Source organism: Diospyros lotus, chromosome 8, assembly GCF_014633365.1.
Source record: "Diospyros lotus cultivar Yz01 chromosome 8, ASM1463336v1, whole genome shotgun sequence".
Classification (NCBI taxonomy): Eukaryota; Viridiplantae; Streptophyta; class Magnoliopsida; order Ericales; family Ebenaceae; genus Diospyros; species Diospyros lotus.
Genome location: NC_068345.1, coordinates 42,473,167 through 42,501,117, shown reverse-complemented (window position 1 = coordinate 42,501,117; position 27,951 = coordinate 42,473,167). Strand labels below are relative to the sequence as shown.

The window sequence follows — 27,951 nt, the reverse complement described above, 5'->3', positions numbered from 1 at the left end:
TAACAAATAAGTGAATAAGAAATGAAAAAAAAAAAACACACACACATTTAAGTTAGAGGCAACCGCCCATTCGAACTCACGCAATTTTTTTTTTTTAAAGTCCAAATACCCTAATTCAAAAGGACGCCGAACCATCCAAGCTCCCGATATCTGATTGTCGCCAAAACCCTGGAGAGAACGAGACAGCGGAGACCTTCGCGATTGTCGCCGGCACGTGGAGGGGAAGAACGGAGATGGAGACCTTCGCAGGCACGTAGTGAGCACCCCCCGCAAGTAAACTTTTCATCCTTCTTTCTCTTCTTTTCCGTCCATTTCTTCTCTTATCTTCTCCACCTTTCTGTAATCGCCGAGAGTTCATTGGCGGCAACTCTTTGTACCGCTGGTGCCATAAATTTCAATTCCCTTTTGCCCTTTCCTCTTTCTTTCTGTTGTCCATGATGCCATAGTTAGCGCTGCGAAGGGCTGGTCGAACCCTAGCCAATGCAGAAATTAAATCAGTTGTTTGTTTTACATAGTATATGGTCTAGCCAAATTTGGATCTGACTTTGGAACTTGTGGCCATATTATAGCCACTAAACATCATCTTGTAGCGAAACTCCTGGTCTCCGCGTGGGCTTCTGAATTTTGACTACTTTGTGTGTTAAATTATAATCCTGGTTTTTCAAGATATTATGTCAGTTTTTCCTTTCTGTTTATTCAGACGTTTGCTCATAACTAAGAGCCAGTTGCCTTGCTGTTTATCTCAATTTTGGTTTTCTTTCTGTGTGTGTGTGTGTGTATATATATATGGCTTCTATTTTTTCACTGGCTTATTTCTGCCTCTGGAATTGTATTGGTTTAGTCCTCGGATGTTGTTACTTTGGGATTGTATGCTGTTGCTATTCCTTTGGGCTGTTGTCTGTCCTTGTTTGGTCATGTTCTAGGTTGTTTGTTGTTTTAAATTGAATTAAATAATAATATTTCACCTTCTACAAAAAAACTTGTTTTTGTTTCTCATTGTTTGATTATGTCTGGATATTTAGGTATATTTTTTTGTTAGACATTATGTCAATTGATTCATGTAATCAATGTTAGATCTATAACATATAAACTAATTGTTTCTAATATGGTATCTTTGTGATTTATTTTTATTTTAAGAAAGGAATTTTATTCAGAATTTTTAATTGAACAAGGAATGATCCTTCATGTTCAACTCAGAATGAGTGGACATTAAATTGGTTTTTAAACTAAGAATTACTCTAATTTGGTAACAATAACTTGCATTATGGGGTAAAGAAGTGAAAGCAGCAATATTATAGCAATTGGCTTCCTCTCTCTATCTTTCTCTCATGCGCGGGCGTTCTCTCTATTTCATAAATAAGAACTAATGTTACTGATAAAAGGATCACCCTCACAAGGGGAAATAACAACCCCTAAGCAAACCTGCCTCGTAAACAGTGTTTTGAAAAGTGGTAAGTGCTCTTAAGCACAAAAGGTCTACAGAGCTTAAGCATAAAGTGCAAAGTGAAGTGCACGCTTAAGCAAAGCGAAGCATATACAAATGAAATAATTAATGGCCCGCCTCCCGAACCCCCGCTAGCATAGAGGATCCTATCGTTCTCAAAGACAAAAGTTTATCAACTTGACAAAACAAAAACCACACCCAGGACCCTATCTTCAGGAGAGCTTTGCACACAACCCTATGATCCGAAGGTCAAGTCCCAGCACCACTGAGCGAACCCACCAACTCAGGCGTCCCCCTTACCTGGAATGATGGAAAGTAGGGTAAGTCACAAGACTCAACAAGTATATACAAGAAGCAAATGCTAGTTAGGCTTTGGGAGAATAACCCAGTACAACCATACACTGCGTGCCCAAGACACAAGCATCCACAATATGAACCACATAACAAGAAAGGAAATAGACATGCACATAATTGTCCATGGGGCCCGCATAAAAGACACTGGCACCCAAGTCCTTAACAAACTTGCCGCTGCCATGAACTGGAAAGCATAGATACCCTATGCTCTAGTGTTGAATTCCTTACCATGAACACCAACCTCAATCGACACCACCTTCGTTGTAGTCCCAAGCTTCCCCAGGTCGGTCTTCCCGCCCGTGAATCATGTGCGCTGAACCTCGTGTCCAATCAAGTCTTCCCTCGGGCCCTTCTTGAGCTAATATAAAATCAAGTATTCCCTCGAGCTTCCCTCGAGCTAGTATAAAAATCGAGTTGAAGCTCCCTTGGGTCTGTACTCCCGTTCGGCATAAAAGTAATAATAGCAATAATAATAACCGCGCGCAATAGAACCATGCAATGCACAAATAAGAATGCAATGACGTAGTAAGCATAAACGTGATACAAGGTCCCCATAAACCAGACATTAGACCATGCTTTTCTCGCATAGTAAAACACACTCAATGCAGTGCTCGTGCAAGACACATAGTAGACACCCTAAGATCCGTGCTCAAGCATTCATAGAATATGGTCCCTCATTGATGCAATTCCCAAATCCTGACACACACTGTTAACATTAGACTATAATTAAATAAACATTAAATTCACATAAAAAAGATCCAAGACCCATAATTGTCACACAATCACCTATTTGGAACCTAGCCCAACCAGGTGCAGCATCATTCCTAAGAAAGCTGGGTGATACAAAGCTCCGTGACGGTTAGAATGGAATATCACAAAGGGTTTTCTATTTAATTTACACCTCCGTCAACATCTCACCAACAAGTCACAAGTTTAATATTTTGAAACGAATCAAGATAAGGGAGGGTATAAAATACACCAAACGGCGGGGGCTTGCGTGCAAATTAAAGAGTATGCCAAGGGGGTTCAGAACTTGCCTTTAGATAGTCGATTTTCTTCTTTCCTGCACTCCCGCTGCAAAGTAATAGGTTTATAGAAAATAATGAAATTACAGCCTAAAATAATTAAATCTAACCATGTAAAATGTATAATTTAACCGTACTGAGTTTTTAGTAATATTTTCCCACTTACCTGGCTATCTTAACTTCTAGTTGTATAATTTCTTCCCAATTTCCCCTTCTCGAGCTGCTGCCTGTGCCCAACTCCTCCTTCTTCTTCCTTTACTTACTCACAAATTTTGTAGACAGTTTGGGAGAGAAATTTGGCTACTGAAATGGCCAAAATTGGCCTTAAAAAGAGACAAAAACGAGCAGCTTGGTGGCCAAGGCAAAGGGGTGGCCCAATGTCCGCCACGTGGTGCCACCAACAGCTGCCGCTTGGCCCCTCGAAATGGCGTCGTTTTGGGGCTTTAAAGGCTGGAAAAAATCCAGCAAAAATCTCTCCCTTGTGCGCGCACGCCCATAGGTTCGATCCCGCATCACCAACCTTAACCTAGCATCCCTCTCGCATGACTGCCTGCGCCACACTCACCTTCATTTAATATATGCTTCCATCAATTTAAAAGAAGTTCACAGCCCTTTCCAGGAATTGCACCTCAGCCCCCAAAGTTTCCGAAATCGTCACTCATGCCCCATTTAATAATTACACTTATACCCCAATTTTTTCAAATACTTGCCCATTTCCTTAAAACAATATAAATTAATATTTTCCCTTAGCTCCACAATTATTTAGTAATCATAATTAATGATTATTATTTATCTCCAAAATTTCGGGACGTTACAAATAAAGAGTATACATTTTTATAAGAATAAAAAATATAAACTATTAAAAAAGAAATCATTAGAAAAAACTAAATAGGAATGAGGGTTGCAAATTTAACAAAAGATGAGATACATTGTCATTTAGATTTTATATCAGTTTACAAGTTTATGCAACTATAGCAAATACTCGTAGGAGACATATAAAAGGATAGAATTAGGTCAGCTGCTGGTCTTGATGGCAATGGAAGACAAACTAGTCTGAACTTTCGGTTGAAAGGATTTGAATATGCTAGGGCTTCCTTTTAATTTTTTATAATTTTATTTTGTTGAGTCTTCTTTTGTTTTTTTGTAAGGCAAAAAAATCCATTCTATTTCATTGACACGATTTATATAAAGGATCAAATAGAAGAATAAGGAAAAAAATCATATGTAATGTATAAAATCCCCAATTAATCAACCCCTAATTTACCGCAATCCCCAATTAATTAATCCCTAATTTGCAATCAATCAACAATCCCTAATTTACAAGAATTAGGAATCAATAATCAATTTCTAATCTACAACAATTTGGAATCGATCATCAATCCCTAATTTACAGCAATTAGAAATAAATTGACAACCTCTCATTTACACCATTCATATTGTTTGATAAAAAAATCTTCACACAAAAGAAGCCTCAAGCAAAATGACCTGAACAAGAGCAAAACCAACAGCCAGTTACTGATAAACTGATTGCCAAATGCACAAGCCCTCCGCCAAACTGGAAAACACAGCAACCACCAATTGATCCATCAGGCTTTCTATAATATGAATGGAAAGGTAATTGTACCATATAATGCCAATACTGACCCTCCAACAGATCAGAATTAACCAAGGATGGTACTATAATCCATCTTCCTGCTAAAGCTAAAACCAAAGAATTCACAAAAATCAGAGACATAATTGCAGACCCAACAATCCAAATGCCAACTCCAGCCATAAGCACAGGTTGGCAAAGGCAAAATCCACCAAGACAAAATGCTCATAGCACAAAATAAATCACAAGGTCACAGCACATGAAACAGCATGCACCCACAGCACCCAAGAGTTATTGAAAAAATTAAAGCGAGGCAAGCAGGGACTTCCGGAACTGAAGAGCACACCCATTAGTGATGTTACTTGATTTGAGATCTTAGTATGACATTGAGCTCACATTTGAGGAAACCATGTCATGTTCTAGCGCATTTCTTGGTGACGGTTTGAAATCTGAATTTGATATTGGACTGTCTCATGTCAGTATGGAGCTATTTCAAACTATTAATACAAAGAAATATACTGTTATAAAAAGAATACAAAATTGGTGCTATGAAGTCCTTTCCAAGGTGTCAAGCCTCTTGATCGAGACTTGAATTTCCATAACGATTAAGGTAGTGTTTGTTAAAATGAGTAAGATAAGGCTCTATCAAGATAACTTATTTATAAAGTTCAAGATAAGTTATCCGAAAGATGGAAGGGATAAATTTATCTTGAAAGTTCAAGATAAGAAATCATGTGACTTCTTTCCAAAAAATTTAACAAATACAATGGAAAATATTTTTGTCTGAGATGCTTTCCATATTACACATTTTTCGGTCTATGTCTTGCTTGACAAACATTACTAAAGAGAATAGAGGGATAGAGAGAGAGCAACGAATTTGAAGGGAGAATAAAGAGAGAGAAAATTGGAGGGAAAGAATTCAATTGTATTTCATGCTTGAATTCCCATCCTCACGCATGTGAGCCTTATATAGGCTGTTCCAAGTGGTTATATTTCAACCGAGGGTAGTATGGTAAAGCTACTGTTCCAAGATCGGTTGGCTCCTGCCAATACAACTAAAAGTTTCAAAACAATAATTACAATTTAACCCTTGGGTCGTGACACTCCCCTCCCCTTCAGGAACATTCTTGTCCCCAAAAATCCTTCATAGTAGGCCGGTAGCTCGTGGGAACCATGTCAACATCTTCGGAAGGTACTCTTATGTGGTATGGTCTGGTTGTAGCTATGACCATTGGATGAAAACTTGTGTTAGGGGCACTGTCCCCTGATAGACCACCCTTTTATCTAGTATGGCCCTTGGCTCTAGGGTCTCCTCAAGTTCATCTTCCATGGTTGGCAGTTGCTGACTGGTAGTAGCCATTGGTTTTGTTGACCTAATCTTCTGCCTTATTCAAATGCTCTACACTCAAGACTACTGAAAAATACTCACACATGAACACCTTAGAGAACAAAAAATGAAAACTGAAAATAAGAAGAACATTTAATCGCAGAAGACCCACGGTTTATCCTGGTTTAGTTTCCCGTAAGGAAACCTACATCCAAACTGCTTAGGCGCCTTTCTCCACTATCTTGAATATCAGAACCGATTACATGTACTGCCCACAAACTCTCTCTTTCTCACAACCCAATACCAGGCTATACAGAGAACTAAAACAAATTACAAATCCCTCAAAATCTTTCCTCTATCACAACTCATTCTTGCTCAGAATTCCCCAAGATAGCATAAAGAATCGGTGAGAAAACAACAGACCCCAACCCCTTATTTATAGAACATAAGGGCGGACTTTATAAGGATTTAAAATAACTGAACACTAGGGATATAACTAAACAAACAAACCTCTAGGTGAAATAACAAATACACCCCTGCCATAAACTGTTTTAACCGAGACAACCAATTAATCTAATACAAATGATTTAATAAGTTCAATGGATTTCTTGAGTAAAGACCCATGGAACAACGGATGTACATTGATTCCCATAGGCAACCTTAGTTTGTAGGTGTCACGAGACCAGAAACAGGCTGTGGTTGCGGTTAAAATTTTAAGCTAAGGATCGATTATCACCTATATGTACTACCTTAGTATTTTTATTCCCTTGCATGTATTTACTTTCCAGCTAGATAGTTTGTTATGGTTTACTTTCCAGCTAGGAAGATTGTTATGGCAGAATCTGGTGTCTAAATGCTAGCATAGGACAAAATAGTTTGTTATAGGTGGTGTGATCCTCTGTGGCAGCACTCTCGGCTAAGCTATATAAGCCTATTCTTTCTTCTGTAAAAGGTATTCAAGAATTCAGTCAAAGAATCTGTTATCCTTTCTCTTATTTTTCTTTCTCCCTTCACTTTTCTTCTATATTTCCCTCTCCCTTCTTTCTCTCTGTTTAGTTCGCTACCTAGGTTCACATTGAACAAAGGAACCCGCTGAGAGTCACAGCATTGTTGTGACATTTGGTATCAGAGCACGATTCTGGCAAAGAGGCACGACGAGTACGAGAGATGGCCGAAGGAACACGCATGAAGAACATAGAGTCGCAGCTCCAGCAACTCAGCTCGACAGTGGGAGAATTTTAGGATCGGATGGACCGACTGAAAGTCAGGAACCAACAAAACCATGATGCGATCATGACAGTTGATTATAAGATGGAAGGAGGACTTAACCGGATGAGAGAAGATATCAATCAAATGAGGGAGGAGATGGGTAATCAACTTCAACAGTTCATGTTGATGTTTACCCGTCAAAATCAGGTAAGGTTGTCTCCCAATTTTCCTCATAGGGATAGGAATGACCCCATTTTACAAAATGAGAGGGTGAATCAAGAAAATGTAGCCCATGAGATTGTTGTGGAGCAAGGTGATGACACGGAGACCTTATTAGGTGGGGGACGGGTGGACCGGAATATTCCTCCACCACAAGCGTTCCCCATGCCCCGGATGGAGATATCCGTGTTTGAAGGGATTAATTCTAGGTGGTGGATTAGAAAGTGTGAGAGGTTGTTCGAGTGGTACAATGTACCGATGGAAAGAAGGGTTGCTCTAGCAGTAGCCTACTTTGATGATGGGGTGGATGCATGGTTTCAAGGTTGGACTCGAGGGCGAGAGAACTATACCTAGAGGGAGTTCTCTGAAAGGTTGTGTGAGAGGTTCGGGGAGAGGAGCATGTCAGACACCATTGAGGAGTTTAATAAACTGAAACAGGTGGGTGATGTGGGGACCTACTTAAGGAGGTTTGAGGAGCTGAGATCCTTGATGAGTAGCCATGATCCACACCTAACAGAGGCATACTTTGTCTTTAGCTTCCTCAGTGGCCTGGGCGAAGACTTGAGGCCTATGGCGAAGATGATCAGGCCGAGAATGGTGGAGCAGGTAGCTGAAAGCGTCAAGTTACAAGAGATGGTGGTGGAGGCCCTGTTAAAGAAGCAGAGGGTGTAGCAACAAAGGACTGGATACTCAGGAAACTGGCAACAAGGAGGGAACAACAAGGGGGTCAACAAGGAGATGGTAAGAGGTAATGTAGGGGGAAGGAATTTTGTTAATTCCAATTTTGGTGGGAGACCCAATGATCTTAAAAGGCAACCAGGAGCCTGTTACAAATGTGGAGATAGGTACTTTTCGGGACACCAATGCAAGTGCCAGCTCCTGTTATTAGAAGGCAGAGGAGAAGAAGCAGACAACGAAGAAGGAGAGGAGGTGGACGGAACCGATGAAGAGGGGATAGAGGACAACAAAGAGATATCCCTCCATGCACTCAAGAGAGTCACTAATAACAAGATAATTAAGGTTGAAGGGAAGGTTAAGGAAGGTAGCTTGTCCATCCTAATTGACAGTGGAAGCGCACACTGCTTCCTTGATGATAACATTGCCAAAAAGCTCAAGTGTCAACTCACGAGTACACTACCTTTGAGTGTGACGGTTGCTAATGGGAATCGAGTGGTGGGTAACTCGGCCTGCTTGGGGTTCATTTGGGAAATGCAAGAACAGAGATTTGATGCAGACCTCAGGTTGCTACAACTAGGAGGTTGTGATGTAGTCTTGGGGGTGGATTGGATGAAAGGGGTGAGCCCCATATGCTTTGATTTCAACAGGATGGAAGTGTCATTTGAAAAGGAGGGTAGAAGGATGACTCTCACCAGTGGGAAAGAGGCTGCTGCATGCAAAATGATCACCGGAAAGAGACTTAAGAGGGTCTTGCAGAGCAAATGGGGTTAGCTTTCGTAGCTGTTCTCGATCATAGAAGTGGAAGAACGACAAGGAGGGGAAGATTATGGAGAGTTGCAACTCTCGGTCAGTCACCCATTAGGTAATTCCGATCAGGTACGCACTTTGCCCCTTATTGATGAATTATTGATGGAATTTAGGGACTTATTTGAAGAACCAAACACCCTACCTCCTAACCGCACCCTAGACCATGCAATTAACCTCAAATCCAATGCTGAACCTATCAACATGAGAGCCTACTGTTATGCACCTACCCAAAAGACTGAAATTGAAAAAATGGTGAGGGAAATGTTGAACCAGTCCTTCATCAGACCCAGCCAGAGCCCATTTGCCTCACCGATCCTCTTGGTAAAGAAAAAAGATGGTTCTTGCCGTTTTTGTGTGGACTACCGTCAACTAAACGCCCTGACCATCAAGGATAAATTTCCCATACCCCTTGTAGAAGACCTAATGGACGAATTACACCAAGCTAAATTCTTTTAAGCTGGATCTAAGGTTGGGCTACCATCAAATCAGGATGAAGCCCGAGGATATACATAAGACTGCCTTCCGAACCCATCATGGCCATTTCGAGTTCTTGGTGATGCCATTTGGGCTCACCAATGCCCCAACAACTTTCCAATCCTTAATGAACCAAATATTTGAGCCTTACCTAAGAGTATTCATACTTGTTTTCTTCGATGACATCCTAGTTTATAGTCCTACCTTAGACCAACACATATCCCACCTGAAAACCACCTTCGAAGTCCTGAGATGCCATCAATTATTCATCAAAAGGTCTAAGTGTGCATTTGCCCAGCCTCAAGTGGAGTACTTGGGACACTGATTTTGGGAAAAAGGGGGTCAGTACCAACCCAAAGAAAGTAGAGGTAATGCTGAATTGGCCCAAACCCAATACCTTAAGAGCACTCAGAGGATTCCTGGGCTTGATAGGATATTATCGCAAGTTTGTGAAGGGTTATGGAGTCATAAGTAAGCCCCTCACCGAGTTGTTGAAGAAGGGAAACTACCACTGGGGTCCTGAGGCTGATGCAGCCTTCGGTAAGTTGAAGGTCGCAATGAGTAGAGTCCCAACCTTGGGATTGCCAGACTTCAACAAGCCGTTTGTGCTATTAACGGATGCTAGCAGGTTAGGTATTGGGGCAGTACTTATGCAGGATGGCTGGCCCCTAGCATTCCTCAGCCAAGCTCTAAACCCAAGACACCTGAACTTAAGCATCTACGAGAAGGAGTTTTTGGCTGTTGTCATGGCAGTGGAGAAGTTGAGGCATTATTTGGAGATGGGAAGGTTTGTAATTAAGATTGATCATGAGTCTCTTAAATTCTTGTTGCAAAAGAAGCTTCAAACTCAGTTACAAAAGAAGGGAATGGCCAAGCTAATGGGACTTGACTACTCTATACAATACAAGAAGGGCAAGGAAAATCAGGCTGCAGATACTCTATCAATGTGGCACGAAGAAGGGGAAGCAGCTGCCATCACTATGGTGATACCCGAGTGGTTCAGTGAAGTGGTGAGCAGTTATGATGGGGATGAACACATTAAGGAAATTCTAGAGAAGGTAGCAATGGGGGGTAATGAAGTGGAAGGATATGTTCTCAAGGATGGATTGTTGAGGTATAAGGGCTGGATAGTCGTGGGCGATAAGGCTGAGCTTAAGAGAAGCATCTTGCAATCGTTACATGAATCTCCCATGGGGGGACATTCGGGTATCCAAATACTTATTTGAGGGTTAAGCAATTATTTTATTGGCCTCAACTTAAGGGAACTGTGAAGGAACATGTGCTGGTTTGTGACATATGTCGGAAGTGCAAGCATGAAAATGTAGCCTACCCGGGGTTACTACAGCCGTTGCAGATTTTAGAGCAACCGCGACTGAGTTTGTCCATGGATTTCATAGAGAGCCTACCAAGATCAGAAGGGAAGGATTGCGTGCTGGTGGTGGTGGTGGACCGACTAACTAAATTCGCACACTTTGTGGGATTATCTCATCCTTACACGGCCCAAGAGATGGCCAGGGTGTTTATGGATCGGGTGGTGGCTTTACACGAGGTTCCCAAGACCATTATTTTAGATAGGGATAAGGTGTTTACAAACCATTTTTGGAGGGAATTGATGAAAAATGTGTGTACTGAACTCAACCTATCAACAGCATACCACCCACAAATTGACGGCCAGACTGAAAGGGTTAACCAAAGCTTAGAAACCTATCTAAGATGCATGCGTATGAGACAGCCCAAGAGTTAGCATAGGTGGCTGGCCATGGCATAGTGGTGGTACAACTCCTGCCACCATGCCTCTACCAAAATGACTCTGTTTGAGGTTGTCTATGGGTATAAACCCCCTCCCCTACCAGCCACCAGAGGGCAAACAACAGCCATTGCCGTAGAAGAATACCTACAGTAGAGAAGGGAGGTGCCGGAACAACTGAAACAAGAGTTGACAACAGCCCAAAACAGGATGAAGCAAAATGCGGATAAACGGAGAAGTGACCGGGAATTTAAAGTAGGGGAAAGAGTACTCGAGACTAAGATACCCACATCTGAAGGCCATCACTCAAGGGCAGGTATCTAAACATAGCCTCAAGTACTTTGGACCATTCCTTATCATAGCCCGAATAGGCAAGGTAGCCTACCGGTTGCAGCTGCTAGAAGGGACTAAGATCCATCTAGTCTTTCACGTCTCTTGCTTAAAAAGTCCACTGGAAATGAGAGAGTTAGCCAAGAGCTACCAACTCTACCTGAGGAGAAAGAGGGCCCGAGGGAACTTGAGGCCATAATAGAAAGGAGGGTAATCTACCATCAAGGGGCTCCCCTCATTCAAGTCTGGGTTAGGTGGCAGGGAAAATCGCCCGAGGAGGACACCTGGAAGTACCTACCTACGTTGATGCAACAATTTCCAAGGACGGTCGGCCTTTTGAGTATTTCTTGAGGACAAGAAATGTTGATGGGAGGGATACTGTCACGAGACCAGAAATGGCTGTGGTTGCGGTTAAAATTTTGAGCTAAGGATCGGTTATTACCAATATGTACTACCTTAGTATTTTTATTCCCTTGCATGTATTTACTTTCCAGCTAGATAGTTTGTTATGGTTTACTTTCCAGCTATGAAGATTGTTATGACAGAATCTGCCATGTGTCTAAATTCTAGAATAGGAAAATAGTTTGTTACAGGTGGAGTGATCCTCTGTGGCAGCACTCTTGGCTAAGCTATATAAGCCTATTCTCTCTTCTGTAAAAGGTATTCAAGAATTCAATCAAAGAATCTGTTATCCTTTCTCTTATTTCTCTTTCTCCCTTCACTTCTCTTCTATATTTCCCTCTCCCTTCTTCCTCTCTGTTTAGTTCGCTACCTAGGTTCACATTGAACCAAGGAAGCCGCTGAGAGTCACAGCATTGCCGTGACAGTAGGCTACCTTCCCCACTTTAGCTTCAATGACGTAGGGCCCAAAGTACTTGGGGTTGAGCTTGGATGTTGGTGTTTAGGTGAAGGGTTGTTGCAAGAATCTTTTCACCTTAAGGAATGCCTTGTCTCTGATGTCAAAAGCCTTATCACTCCTCCTCCTGTTAGCTGTCTGCTTCATTCTGTTTTAGGCATTAGCTAGCTCCTTCTTAGGATGGAGAGCATGTCCCTCCTTTGCTGTAAGCATTGCCCCATTGCTGCTAAGCTAGAAGAACTGCTAGCTATAGCTGGTAGGAGAGGGGGTTTGTACCCGAACACTGCCTCAAAGGGGCTCCTCTTGATGGCACTATGGAAACAAGAGTTGTACGACCATTGACCTAGTCGTAGACCTGCTCCAACTCTTTGGCCTAGTAAGACACATGTACCGTAGTTAGGCTTCTAGACATTGGTAGACCCTCTTCGTTTGGCCATCGGTTTAAGGGTGGTAAGCAGTGGACATTCGCAATCCCACCCCAAGCTTCTTGAACAACTCTTGCTAGAAATTGTTGGTAAAAATTTTGTCTTTGTCGGATACAATTGACTTGGGGACCCTATGTAGCTTCACCACCGAATTCAAGAACACCCTAGCCATTTCTTGGGCTGAGAAGGGATGTGTGAGATTGAGGAAATGTCCAAATTTTGTTAGTCTGTCCACCACCACTAAAATCACATCCTTGCCTTCAGACTTGGATAAGCCCTCTTTAAAATCTGTTAAGATTAGGTGCTCTTTAGATACTGAATTAGTATTTTATTTTTGCCAATTCTCTCAACATTCTTCACTCGGAAATATAAATTGTAATTGAAAAATAATAAAGAAATTAAGGAAAGAGAACCAAACCACAAGAAGAGACAAGGGTTTATCCTGGTTCGAACTGATCAAAATCAATCCTACATCCAGCCGCAGTCTAAGAGCAATCCACTAGAATTCCAGTACAGAATCAATACACAAGAAGCCCACAGAAACCCTCTCCTCTCTTTCCATCACAAGAACACACTGTCTTCAACCCGAGATTACAAAGAACTTCCCTATTTTCAAGTCTTTCCTCTCACAACAATTCTCGTATTCAGAAAGAGAAGAAATCGAATGATCAGAATGATCATTTTAGTCCGCCTATCTATCTTATTTATAAAGGGTTGGGCGGAAATTACAAGGGGTAAATTAAAACAACACAATTTCTATTCTACCCTCTTATAATCGACTTAATTAGAACCTATCTAACTAACTTATTTCCAGTTATATCATCAATTTGGCTTCTTTTGATTCTTTCTTGTTGAAGGATAAAGATGCAGCTAATCCTAAAGGATTAAGGAGATATTCCATGGATGAGATGAGAGGAGGATAATTCACTCGAATTATCCTCAAGCTGCTTGTAGATTAGTTAAAGTTATTTTATCTTGTAATCTTGTGCTAGAATTTAGGAGTTTATCTAGTAGCTGTAAATTAGGAGATAAGTTTGTATCAAACTAGGAGACGTGTATTTAATTCTAGCTGCTAATGGAGGAAAGAAATGATAGTTTTCATTGATCTACCGAATTTCTTCATGGTATCAGAGCTTGGTTCTGAGTTTTTGTGGCCAAGAAGTATTTAGAGTTCTAATTGTAAAAGAACTCTTTAACTTGTGCCATGGCTGATGATTCGACAGTCAGTACAAGAACTTCTATCCCTCTTCCAACAAAGAGCTGTCCAGTCCCTGCAACCTTTTCACATCCTCCCGTAGCCTTCGATGGATCTTCCCTACATATTACTTTACACAAGTTGAATGGAACCAACTTTCGAGAGTGGTCCCAATTAGTTATGCTTGTGATTAAAGGAAAAGGAAGGTAGGCTATCTAACTAGAGAAACCATAAAACCTAGCCAAGATTCAGCAGCCTATGGAGTATGGGAAGCTGAGAATGCCATTGTCATGGCATGGCTAGTGAATTCAATGGAGCCAAAGGTAGGAAGAACTTATCTCTTCTACAAAATGGCAAGCGAGATTTGGAATGCGGTTCGAGAAATCTATTCAGATCTTGAGAATACCACTCAAAGCTTCTAAGTTAGATCCACCATTTGATCAACAAAGCAAGGTAACAACACGGTAACTGAGTATTACAATACCTTGACTGAATTATGGCAGGAGATGGATCTCTTCCATGAGAGCACATGGAAATGCTCAGATGATGGGAGAAAGCATAACAAGATGGTGGAGAAAGAAATGATATTTGACTTCTTACATGGTCTAAATTCAGATTTGGATGAGGTAAGAGGATGATTGCTTGGGACTAAGCCCTTTCCCTCTATGAAAGAAGTGTTTGCCGAGGTAAGAACGGAGGAGAGTAGAAAAAAAGTGATGCTACCTAGTGGTTCAGCAAACGAAGGAATGTTACAAAGTTCTGCCTTAAACATATCTCGTGGCCGGTCATCTATCACGACTAAGGGAGAGATGCAGCGAGATAGGCAATGGTGTGACCATTGTAACAAGCCCTATCACACTAGGGACACCTGCTGGAAGTTGCACGGGAAACCAGCCAATTGGAAACCAAGGAACCAGCAGAAGGGAGTGTAGTCTGCCTATATGGTGGAATCTGAAAAGGGGAATTCTGCACTAGTCTCTTTAACCCTTGATCAACTAAAAGTTCTCCAACAGTTGCTGAATCAGACCAAGATGCAGAAGACAACCGAAAGTATGGACATCAATAGCAATCAGGTGGTATCCTTAGCTAAACAAGGTAAGATCAGTCACTCTTTATTCTCCAAAAGGCTGTCTATAGGGGTTTCGATTATAGATACAGGGGCATCAGATCACATGACAGGTGATCTTGAAATTCTATCCAATTTTAAATCTTGTGATCAGAATATTCCTGTATTTATGGCTAATGGAACTAACTCTTTAATCCAAGGAAGGGGCACAACTTATGTAGCAGGGCTAAGATTAGAATCAGTTCTTTATGTGCCGAATTTGAGATGTAACTTGCTGTCAGTAAGCAAGATTACTCAGGATAAGGACTGCTCAGTGATATTCTCTTCTTCCCATTGTGTTTTTCATGACAAATATTTGGGGAGAACGATTGGCAAAGTTGAAGAGAAGGGAGGTCTATATCAAATCTTGAAACTTGATTACCAAAAAGAGTTTAGGTTATTTGTTCAATTCTTTTTAGCTGCAGTTTTAGAATTTGATTTAATGTTATAGCATCAAAGATTAAGGCACCCTGGCTTCGAGTATCTTAGAGTCTTATACCCTTCAATTTTTATCAATAAAATTCAAGATTTCTATTGTGAACGTTGCATTCTTGCAAAACAAATTAAGAGCACTCATCCGATACACTCCTACAAACCATCTCAGCCATTTCATTTAGTCCACAGTGACATTTGGGGACCAGCCAGACTTCCAAGTCTAACAAACACTCGGCGGTTCATCACCTTTATTGATGATCACACACGAGTTTGCTAGGTTTTTCTCATGAAGGACAAATCTGAAACCTATATGGTTTTCAAGAGATTTCATCTCATGGTCAAAAATGTTTTCCAAGCTTCCATTCATATTTTAAGAAGTGACAATGGTCGAGAATACTTCTCAAATGACTTTAATCATTATCTAAATGAGCATGGTATTGTTTACCAAAGCTCTTGTCCATACAACCCTCAACAAAATGGGGTAGCCGAGAGGAAGAACCGGCACTTACTCGAGACAGGTAGGGCTCTTATGTTCACCAATTTTTTACTGGGGAGAAGCTGTTCTTACAACATCCTATCTCATAAATCGTCTCTCTTCAAAGATCTTGAACTTTAAAACTGCCTTAAACGTCTTTCTTGAAGCTTTCCCTCACTATTCTAGGGCCTTAAACACTCTTTCTCCTAAGGTCTTCGGGCGTACCTCCTTCGTACACCAAAAATCAGTTAAATCCATCCAAGCTTAACCCAAAAGTACTCAAATATGTGTTTGTTGGATACTCTCCTACCCAACAAGGCTATAAGTGCTACAACCCGACAACTCGCAAGTTCATAATTTCTTGGGATGTCTTTTCTCAAGAATCAACCTTTCTTCCACAATACCACTCCAAATGAAAATCTAGTAAACAATTGGAGTATAGTCATCTTAGTACCTCTCAATCCCCTTACTAGTGTACTTCCCTCCACTAAGCTCATTAGCCTAGCCCTACCCATTCTCCAACATCCATCTCTCCATTCCTATATCGTCAAGTGGCGGAGAAAGAGGAGATCGAAATTCAGCAGGGTGATTAAGACCTGACTAGACCTCTAAAGGTCTATTCCAGAAGACCTAAGGTTGCTAATATTCAGGCAACCAATCTGTCTAACCCGGTAAGTCTAGATAAGACAAGTGATACTGATGTCAATATACAACAACTTCTTGCTGATGATCTAAGTGTTCCAATTGCCTTGAGGAAAGGTAGAAGGATGTGCACCAAGCATCCTATTACTGATTTCATCGGGTACTCAAAATTGTCTCCCTCTTTTAAGGCACTTACTTTCAGTTAGACAATCTAGCTATTCTTAGAAATGTTTATCAAGCATTGTAGGATGAAAACTAGAAAAAGGCAATTATGGAAGAAATGATAGCCTTGGAGAAAAATGGTACATGGGAAATTATGGATCTTCTGGAGGGAAAGAAGGCAGTTGGCAACAAGTGGGTGTTCACTCTGAAGTACAAATCATATGGAAGTCTGGAAAGGTATAAGGCAAGGCTTGTAGCTTAGGGGTTCACTCAAACTCAAGGCTTAAATTATGAAGAAACTTTTGCTCCCGTGGCCAAACTCAATTCAATCTGGATTCTACTGTCCTTAGTAGTAAATTTGGACTAGAAACTGCACCAATTGGACATAAAAAACGCCTTTCTAAATGAAGACTTAGAGGAGGAGATTTACACGAGGATACCACTGGGGTTTAAGAAAGACAATACAAGAGAATAGGTATGCAAATTGAGAAAATCTCTATATGGCCTAAAGCAATCACCTAGAGCTTGGTTTAAAAGATTTAGTGACACTTTATACAAGTTGGGATATAAACAAGGACAAGCAGATCACACATTCTTTGCAAAAATTGGGAAGGATGGAAGGAGAACAATTTTAATAGTCTATGTGGATGATATCATCATCATGGGGGACAATAGCCAAGAAATTGAGAAGCTAAAACAACAGTTAAGATAGGCCTTTGAAGTAAAAGAGCTGGGGGAATTGCGATACTTCCTTGGTTTGGATGTAGCAAGAAGGATGGCATTTTTGTATCCCAAAGAAAGTACACTCTTGACTTGCTAAAAGAGACGGGCAAACTAGGGTGTAAACCAGCAAGCACACCACTAGAACCTAATTGGAAGAACATAGAAGGAAAAGAAGAGGATCGTGGACAATGGCATGTTCCAATGATTGGTAGGCAAACTCATTTATTTGTCTCATACAAGGCCAGATATTACCTATGTTGTGAGTATTGTTAGCCAATTCATGCATTCACCAACTAGAAGGCACTTAGAAGCAGCCTATCATATCCTTAAATATCTTAAGGGAAAACTAGGTAAGGGTCTGATATTTACAAAAAGTCGAGACGGAGGGATGGTAGGCTATGCAGATTTCGATTAGGCAAGTGCTGTGGAAGATAACAGATTCACATCTGACTATTGCACAAAATTATGGGGTAATTTGGTGCCTTGGCGGAGCAAGTAAGAACAAGTGGTAGCTTGTAGCAGTGCTGAAGCAGAGTATCACTCAAGCAATTTGTGAGATGGTATGGGTGGAAAGGTTGATGAGAGATTTGTCTATATCGGTGTCATCTCCTAAGTTCTCTATAGTGATAGCAAATCAGTTATTAACATTGTCAACTTGACTGGATGAAGCATGTTTGGATTAGTCAGCATTTTGTCAAACAAGAGCTGGAGGATGGCAACATCAAGCTGACTTATGTCCCAACAGAAGATTAGCATGCAGATATTTTGACCAAAGCAATGGGAAAACAAGGTTTTGAATCGATAAGAAGCAAATTGAGAATATTTGATATATATTCCTCAGCTTGAAGGGGGGGGGGGGGTGTTGAAGGATAAAGATGCGGCTAATCCTAAAGGATTAAGGAGATATTCCGTGGATGAGATGAGAGGAGAATAATTCACCCGAATTATCCTCAAGCTGCTTGTAGATTAGTTAAAGTTATTTTATCTTGTAATCTTGTGCTAGAATTTAGGAGTTTATCTAATAGCTGTAAATTAGGAGATAAGTTTGTATCAAACTAGGAGACTTGTGTATTTAATTCTAGCTGCTAATGGAGGAAAGACATGGTAGTTTTCATTGATCTACTGAATTTCTTCATTTCTGATCTTCTAGAATATTCTCTATGCAAAACTTTCAACAAATCTCCACCATTTTGCATGAGACTTCTAGAATCCGGCTCCACCAATTGCTCTCTTCTAGGACCTGCAATACACAATCACTCAAAAACAACAACAAACATTAAGAATATCAAAACACTGCTGTAAATTTCAACAATGGAACACCTTGGATAATACTTCCAGCTGCATTACCAATACTCGCAACTCTTATTAGGATTGATCCTCGTTCTCAAGGATTTCCCTAATGAATAACTTTCCTAACATCAATATGATTGGTCCTTTCCATGGTGGGACTGAATCTAAGCCAAGTGGACTGCCCATTGGCTATTTCAACTTTCTCCACCTAGACATTCCTTTAGGGTTCCAGCTGTACAACCTGCAACCTAAAATACATAACTTTCCGTCTAAGTACACTCCACCATAAACCAAATCCATACTTAATGTTATTTCTCCATCCCCAAGTGTCCAAACTTTCACACAGCATCACAACAGTGCACCTTACCTGGATTGGTCTTCACACTGCTAGACTTACTCCTAACTCCCAAAACTGGCCTTTAGGCTTCACCACTGTCTTTCCTTCTTATGTTTGCTTCAAACTCAAAGGACTGCTCATCTCTCTTGTGCCTCTTCTATCTACCGGCCTATCAAGATATGCTTAGGTTTGGATAACCTAGTCTATCATAAGCTGTCAATTTCTATTCCATCCCCTATGCCTTAGAATTTCCAGCTTCTCCTTTATCTTACACTCTCAAACACTGACCTAAGTTCTCAGTTACACCTTGAGAGTCTTTCATGGACAATTTCCGGTGAAGATGCCTTACATTTCACTAGGCATACCATTGAAATACTGACAGCTTCCTTATGCACTCCATTTTAATCCTTGGACTTATCCTAGAAGGATCAGATTTCTTATACCTTCACCTTGGGAATTACTATCATTCATAGAGAGACCTTCTAAGTAATCAACCTTGCTTACCTTTCCCTCTAGCCTCTAATCCCTTGGGCTATTCTATAAGATCAATTTTCCCTTAATTTTCACATGGATAATGGTTGTTAGTGATACCTATTTGACTTGAAATTAAGCCTTCATGTGCTGTTTTAACCAATGGCCATTTGTCTAGCCTTTTCCTAGACTTTTCCCCATTTCCAGCACCTTCCTTAATTCACAAATAGTCACTCCACCCCTTTAACCTAAAGGGATCTTTCACTTAAAGTCTTAAGTTTCATTTCTCCCCAAATTTTCATGGCTCCATGCCATTCATTTGGACAAGAGTGCATCTCCTCTTCTTATACAAGAGGTTTCTATTTTCCAGCCTATTCCTTAGCACTCAAACCAGTGCATAAGTATCCTTAAAACCAAACTTTTCCATACCTCATTGGTACCTATCTTGAGTTCTATCGTTTGTCCATCCTAGGCATCACTCTAAACCTTTCTATTCCCTTGCTCATTACCTACAAGATGATTGTCCTTCCCTTTCCTTGCTTGACCTGGATTTTTATCATCATGGTCTGCACCATGCAAGACATCACTTGCATACACCCTTTCCCCCTCACTGTTCACGAGGACCCTCACTGCCCAACTATCTTAAGCGCTAGTTTCTTTTGCAATTCAGCCCTTGCTTACACAATGAGGATGATCAAACACAAAAGAAATTTCCAGGTTTACCTATTGCTATACCCTGGTTCATAGGTTAGTTTAGGACATTCCCAAAGGACTATACTTGCTGTTCTTCTTTACACAGCATTCCAAATAAAAAAGTAAATGACATGGCAGCTCCATTTTGGACAATAATGAATGACCGGTTTCCAGTTAAGATCACCTGCAATATCAAAATACCCCTAAATCATTCACTTACTGCCATTAAAATAAGATCGAGCAGATGAACAATTGCTAATTCATGTAAATGTGAACCTTTGCTGTTCGTTTGAGAAGCTCAGCACCCCTGGCAAGGAGTTCTTGATTACAAGAATCCAGGAAATTCTCTTCCCCCTTTGTTACAGTTTCCATTTATATGATCACTGGAAATGCTTCAACTCATCTTCATTCCTCCCCCCGTCCCTGCCCCCATCCCTTTATCTACCGGTATTGCTGCGGCAACGTTCCACACTTCTTTCAGTGCTCTTCCCTTCAAGGTTGCCGCCCCATGCAATGCTGCATCCAAGGCATCTTCTTTTCATTCGTTTTCATTGGGTTACACTCACTGTCTGTCTACGTCTTTTGTGATTAGGGATCGTGTTTGAATTCTATACCTGTAGCTGCAGCGGCAGTAAGAGTGGTGATATCGTAAGACCGGACATTAATGGCTGAGCTCACGGCAGATACTAGGTGGTCGTGGTTGGCTCCCATGGACTCTGCAGCCTCCACACATTGGGCGGCGACTAGTGTTGTGGCTGACACGACAGCCATGTCTGTCTTTGATGAACTGGTTGTTCTTCCCAGATGCCGATGTTGCGGCCATGTCAGTGGCGATAGCAGCAACGGCAGGTGCCATGCCAGCAACGGAAACGGCAGCATGGAGCTGCGCGTTATGGGTTCTGGCCTCCTCTTTCTTTCTCCCTTCGTTCCTTCAGCCATCTCCCTACCATCTTCCTACTGCGCGTGCTCACTGCGCCCACACTGCCAGTAGAAACATTTCCGCTAGTAAACAGAGGTTGCAGTGTGTTGTTTGAACTCAAGTACTGTAGGGAGTGTATACTGTAGGCCGCCTGTTTGAATTCTATACCTGTAGCACATGAATGGCTTATTCCTTTTGGACATGGTAGCCCATATAACATTATTGTCCAAAACGGAGCTGCCATGTCATTTACTTTTGTTTTTTTTTTTAATTTTATTCATATCCACCTCCACGTAGGCTAGCAACCGGTCATCCCAGAGAATGACCGGTTGCGTGATAACATTGAAAGGTTTTCCCAAGTTCACCATTTTATTGATAAAAAGTGAAGTTCGTGATAGAATTGAAAAAAGTAAAAAAAGTTTACGGTTTTTTATGTCATGACCCCTTTCTTTTATTGTAGTTCTATCCATGTTTACTGGGTGAGGATCTCTTGTATATGAGAATGTTATATTGCTTGTGTCGGGCAACATTACGTTTGCCCTATGCAGGCAAAATGAGAGAGGGGGCATGGCTCCCCCCCCTCCTTGCATGCCCGTGTCGGGTTTGGACAGGAGAACAAATCTACTCTTGTATATTAGAAGAGGTTATTTTAAATGCTCTATGCCAAATAGGTCTATTTTTGATCCAGCAAGTTGAAATCTTGAAGTTATAATTTTGAGGAGCCCTGTATAGAAATGGCTACGAAACATTCACATTTGCAAGAAACTGTTGAAGCTGAGTAAGTGATACTTCACTGAAGATGATGCTGGAGGAAAACGTGCAGTGTCAACCCTGAAAAGCCTGGCCTGCCATTCATGATTAATTGAATTGCTCAGTAACAATCATGGTTGTGTAGAAACAATTTGGTGGTAGTAGTTAAGGTTTGTCAGAAAAGTTAGTGCACAATTATGTCTTATGTATTTTCAATCCGTTTCTTATGTCTTATGTATTTTCCAGAAACAAATGGAATGGGTGTTCCGTTGCTTCTGAGCTTTTGAAGATTGATTCAAATCTGGAAGGGGTGTGGTAGCTTCCACAACTTGCCATATTGTGGATGTGTAGAAGCAATTCTATGGGATTTGCTAAGGTTTGTCAAGAAAGTTACTTCATGATATACTGTATTTGGTCTTTTCAATAATTTCTAATGCTTTATTATATTTCCCTGGCACAAAGAGCGGATTTATTCTATTAATTATGGGTTTTCCCAGATTTGTTCGCCTCCAAAATGCATGGAAGTAGCTTGCGCAATCTTTTGAGGATCTCATGGGGAAGGCAGGCAACGGCAGGATGTGAGGATGGGTAAAGAAAATTTCTCAAGTATCTTTTAAGTTTGGACTTTGTTTTTAAGTCAAACTAATGGTCTGTTACTATTATCTCTAGTTTGATTTCTTTTCTTTTAATATGATTGGAGTTTTTTATGATCTTATTGTTGTAAGGGGGCTGTAGCTGCTGGTTGCATTGCATTCAGGAATCTCAGGAGCCGGGTCAGGAGTGAGGAACGCTGGAGCGAAGCTAGAGAACTCCTAAAAGGACAATGCTACACGTACAAAATGGTAGACAAACGAGTAGACAACTCTACATTCTCATGATATATTGATACCAATATATTGCAAGAATTAAAATTTTAAGAAAGCCCGCCCACTCTCATTCTCTCCCTCCTCACTCTCCACATCACTCTTACTCAAGCTCACCTCTCACCCACTCTCTCTCTCACCTCTCACTCTCTGCATCACTCTTACTCAAACTCTCACCTCTCACTCTCTCTCTCTCTCTCTCTCACTCAAACTCTCACCCTTGACGGTCATTACTGGAATCGGCATCCGTTTCACCCTTGACTGCCATTACTGAAAACCCACTTCACCCTTGACCGCCATTATTGGAATTGGAAACCCCTTTATCGCCACATCTCACCGTCTCTCTCTCACCTTACTCTCTGTATCACTCTCCCAGATCGGCTTGTACCTCGTACCTCTCGAAAATCCACTTCTGCTAACCTCTCTATTTCACCTCACCCTTGCAACGTGAAGATCTCATTTCCAGCCAACTCTTACCTCACCTCTCGAAAACCCCTTTGCCGCCATACTCTCACTGCCTCTCTCTCTCACCTCACTCTGCTTTTTTTGGCTACATCTCCCCTTGTCGGTGGCGACGATCTCGGACTCACTTGGCCGATCTCACATTTTGCTCATCTCTTACAGTGTAAGATCCTTCTGCACACATTAAATTTATTTTTTATTTTGTTATTTAACATTAGGCTTAAGATAATTTTATGTCCAGTTATTTTTTTCTACATTTGATGTTAATTTTTTTTTATATTTTTTTCTTTATTTGATGTTAGCAGCTGTTAATTTTTACTTAACCAAATTTGTTAATTTTGACTTAATCAGTTTGTTGTTAATTGAACAATTGTTAGCTATAGAGGCAGAGAGGGTAATTAATTTTTACTTAACCAGATTTGATATAATAAGAGTAGTGAAAAAATTGACAACCCTATAGTTAGCTATTATTAATAACTATTATATTTAATGGTGTTAAATAAAAAATTGACATCTTGACTTCATTTCTCCATCTATAACTATTATATTTAATAGTGTTAAATAAAAAATATTATAGCTAGCTATAGGGTTGTCAATATTTTCACAAGACTTTTGTTACATTAAATCTGGTTAAGTAAAAATTAACCACTCTTTACCGCTATAGTTAATAATTGTTAAATTAACAAAAAACCTGATTAAGTCAAAAAGATGAAGAAATTCACGAGGATGTCACGCATAGAATTAAAGCAGGTTGGTTAAAATAGAGAAATGCATCGGAAGTGTTATGTGATAGTAAAATGTCATTAAAACTGAAAGAAAAATTCTGTAGGATAGATATAAGACTAGTCCTATTGTATGACTCAGAATGTTGGATAGTCAAATACTAGTATGAGCAAAAGACGAGCATAGCGGAGATGAGAATGTTAAGATGGATATGCAGTTATACAAGAAAAGATAAAATTAGAAATGAGGTTATTTGTAATAAGGTAGAAGTAGTGTCAATCGAGGAGAAGATGAGAGAGACTAGATTAAGATGGTTTGATCATATGAGAAGGAGACCAAGAGACGCTTCTGTGAAGAGAGTTGATGAAATGGAATAATTAGTCAAAAAAAGAGATAGAGGCAGACCTAAGAAGATTTTGGGAGAGACATTAAAATTTGATATGAAGTATATGGATCTAAATGAAGATATGACAAAATACATAAATACATGAAAGTCTAGAATTCATATAGTTGACCCCACAGTAGTGAGATAAAGACTGGGTATGTTATTGTTGGTTAAGTAAAAATTAACTAAATCTGGTTAAATAAAAATTAACAACTGTTAACATCAAATGCAGAAAAAAATATAGAAAAAATTAACATCACTGTTTTAACTAAAAATTAACATCAAATGTAGAAAAAAATAACAACTAGGACATAAAATTATCTTAAGCCTAATGTTAAATAACAAAATAAAAAATAAATTTAATATGTGTAGAAGGATCTTACAGTGTAAGAGATGGACAAAATGTGAGAGATCGACCAAGTGAGTCTGAAATCGTCGCCACTGACAGGGGGAGATGAAGTCGAAAAAAGAAGAGAGGTGAGAGAGAGAGGCGGTGAGAGTGTGGCGACAAAGGGGTTTCCGAGAGGTGAGAGTGAAAGTGTGGCTGGAAATGGGGTTTTTGCATTGTAGGTTGTAGATGTGAGGTGATACAGAAAGGTTAGCAGAAGTGGGTTTTTGAGAGGTACGAGGTACAAGCCGATTTGTGAGAGGTGTGAGAGAGGTGGTGAGAGTGTAGCGGTAAAGTGGATTTCTGATTCTGGTAATGATGATCAAGGGTGAAGTGGGTTTTCGGTAAATGCGGTCAAGGGTGAAGCGGGTGCCGATTTCGATAATGGCCGTTAAAGGTGAGAGCTTGAGCGAGAGTGATGCAGAGAGCGAGTGAGGGGTGAGAGCTTGAACTCGTTTGTCTCGGTGAAAGAGAGAGTGGGTGAGAGTGACAGAGAGATTCTCAATTGAGGGTAAAATTATCTTTTATATTGAGGGTTAATATGATAAATTTTTGAGAAATTTTATTCACAGTTAGTATAATTACTCTTCACAACCACGCCCGTCAAAATTCTCCATATTTCAAAAATCCTATTTTATCTTTCACTGCCACTTGCAACCACACAATCTTTTTTCCTTTTTTACTTTCCACAGCCACTCGCATCTATCCATCCACTCATCTCTCTTTCTCTCTCATTACATCCATTTCTTTATCTCTCACACCATCTTTTTTCTCCCAAATACACACATATATATCTATCCACACACACAGATATACAAACACAAACACACACACACAGATATATATATATATATACACATAGATATACAAACACAGATATAAATATATATATATACACACGTATGGCCGCGACCATGGCAGCCGCAGTCATGGAACACTTTCTCAACCCCCAGCGGTCGGGGAACGTTGCGTTCCTCGATCCCCAGCAGTCGGGAAAGTTTTTTTTTATTTTAATTATTTTTTATTATAATAAAATAAAATAAAAAACAAAAATACAAATAAATAAATTCTTTTTAAAGAGATACATATATCTTATTAGTTAAATTTATTTAATAAATAAATTAGTTCAACTAATTTTTAAAGATATATATCTTATTAAATTAGTTAATTGAATAACTAATTTTAAGTATATGTATCTTTAAGTAATTTAATAAGATAAATTAACTAATTTTAAAATTTTTTAAGTATGAAAAATTTAACTCACGATTATTTAAAATTTAAAATTAGTTAAAAAATTTAGAATTAGTTAATTTATAATTATTTAAAATACAGATATTTAATTTTTTTTATTTATTTGTATTTTTTAATTTTATTTTATTATAATAATTTTTTTAATTAAAATAAAAAAAATAGGTGTTCCTCGACTCCCAATAGGAATCGGGGAAGTGTTCTGGCCACGGTCATGCGTGTGTGTATATATAGGTGTGTGAGTGTGTATATATATATATCTATTTATGTGTGTATTCGGGAAAGAGAGATGGTGAGAGAGAAAGAAATAAGTGTAATGAGAGAGAGATGGAGTGATTGTGGAGAGTAAAAAGGGAAGGAAGATGCTGTGGTTGTGGGTGGCTGAAGGGTAAAATAGAATTTTTGAAAAAAAGATTTAAAATTTTGGTTGGAGTGGCTGTGAAGAGCAATAATATGGTTGTGAATAGAATTTTCTTAATTTTTTTTAGAGTTGTCTATCTGTTTGTCTACTTGTCTATCTCGTTAATGTAATTTATTCTGTATGTGAATGTGGTACAGCTAATTATGGGTTGGTTGAGGGGTTTGGTTTAAAACTGCAGGTTGAAGAATTAAGCTGGGACATAAGGAGGTTAAGAGACGGCCTTGGGGTGTATCCGTGCTCTCCCGCCCTCTCGATAATAGCCCGTCTTCTTCCTTTTTGTGCGGGCCAGTTTTATAAAATTCAACCCTGCCCGGAAGTCCTTTTGAACGACAAATTTGGGTAGCAATTTAGTGAGCCGATCTTTGGAAAAGCCTAAATGATGTGGCTGGGTTTGTGAAATATTCAAATTTACAAAATTTGTTTCTATATGGGTTCGTTGATGTATTGCTCTTATCCTTTGGCCAACAGCAAAGTCGTAGTTTCAAGTCAATATTTGTGGGCTAGTAAAAATAGAGTCCCACAGTAATTTAGACCATATTTTTGGTCGTACAACATTATAGAGGTCCATTAAACCGTAATTTTGTTAGGACAAATTTCATGCCCCATTGAATTGGCCTAACAAAAATGACCGTCGGCACCTAAGTGTGCCCCGGCAGAAAAGATCGGACTGTAATAATGGGCCGACAATTTGAGGCCCATTACTTTCTGTGCGCGTGATTGTGGGGTAACAAAAATTTCATGAACCATCGAAATGTCGGCCCGATGTCTGCTGCCCAACAGAAATATTGGCCCGAGATGAAGAAAAGACGGCACAATTCTGGGCTGGCAGAATTTCCTAGGCCTATTTATTTGGGCGGACAGACGTGGGCGGGTGGAAATGTCGGCGGCCCGAAAAATGGTTGCTCGAGATTTTGGGCCGAAAGAATTTATGAGGCCCATTTATTTGGGCCTCCAGAAATATCGGCGGGGACCACCAAAAATGTCGGCGACCCGATCTCAATTGCGGTGCGGGCAGACAGAAACGTCGACCAGTAATTTTGGGCGGCTAGAATTACCTAGGCCCATTTATTTGGGCCACAAGAAATGCTGCGGCCCAACAAAAATGACGGCGGTCCAACAAAATGGCGGCGCTTAATTTTGGGCAGGTAGAATTTGAGGCCTATTTATTTGGGCCGTCGGAAATGTCTGCGGCCCAACAAAAATGTCGCGCGGGCGGACAGATATGTTGGCCACCCGACCAAAATGGCGGCGCTTAATTTGGGCCGACAGAAATGTCGGCGGGTAATTTGGGCTGGTAGAATTTTCGAGGCCCATTTATTTAGGCTGACAAATGTGGCTGCACGATGAAAATGGCTGCGCGTGATGTTGGGCCTGTAGAATTTCTGAGGCCCGTTTATTTGGCCTACCAGATATGTCGGCGGCCCAATAAAAATGGCGGCGCATAATTTAGGGCCAACAGAATTAATTAGTTTCGTTAATTTGGGCCAACGAAAATATCGGCGGCCCAACAAAAGTCGTTATGTAAGTGTGGGCGGCCAAAATTCCCGAGGCCCATTCACTTGGCCCCTTCATTTCGTGTCCACATTTCTGCGGCTCGTAATTTTAGCCCCGCTTAAAAGATTCACCCACAGGAACATTAATTTGGGCAGTAATATTTGTTGGCATGTATATTTAGGCTGGCGTTTAGTATAGGTCTGCATTACACTAGCAATTTTTTGATGCCCAACATTACTACAAGCCCATTTTGTTGGCCTACAAAATTATAATTGAAGAGACCA

At 40.2% G+C, this 27,951-nt stretch overlaps 1 long non-coding RNA gene across 1 annotated transcript; it reads left to right on the top strand.

Annotated features, from left to right (window-relative positions):
• The first annotated feature begins 100 nt into the window (after window positions 1–100).
• LOC127808445 (uncharacterized) lies at window positions 101–26,762 on the top strand. Its single transcript, XR_008024944.1, has 5 exons — window positions 101–273; window positions 21,930–22,059; window positions 22,181–22,271; window positions 22,409–23,171; window positions 26,352–26,762. It is a non-coding gene; the product is annotated as an uncharacterized LOC127808445 (long non-coding RNA).
• The last annotated feature ends 1,189 nt before the right edge of the window (window positions 26,763–27,951 follow it).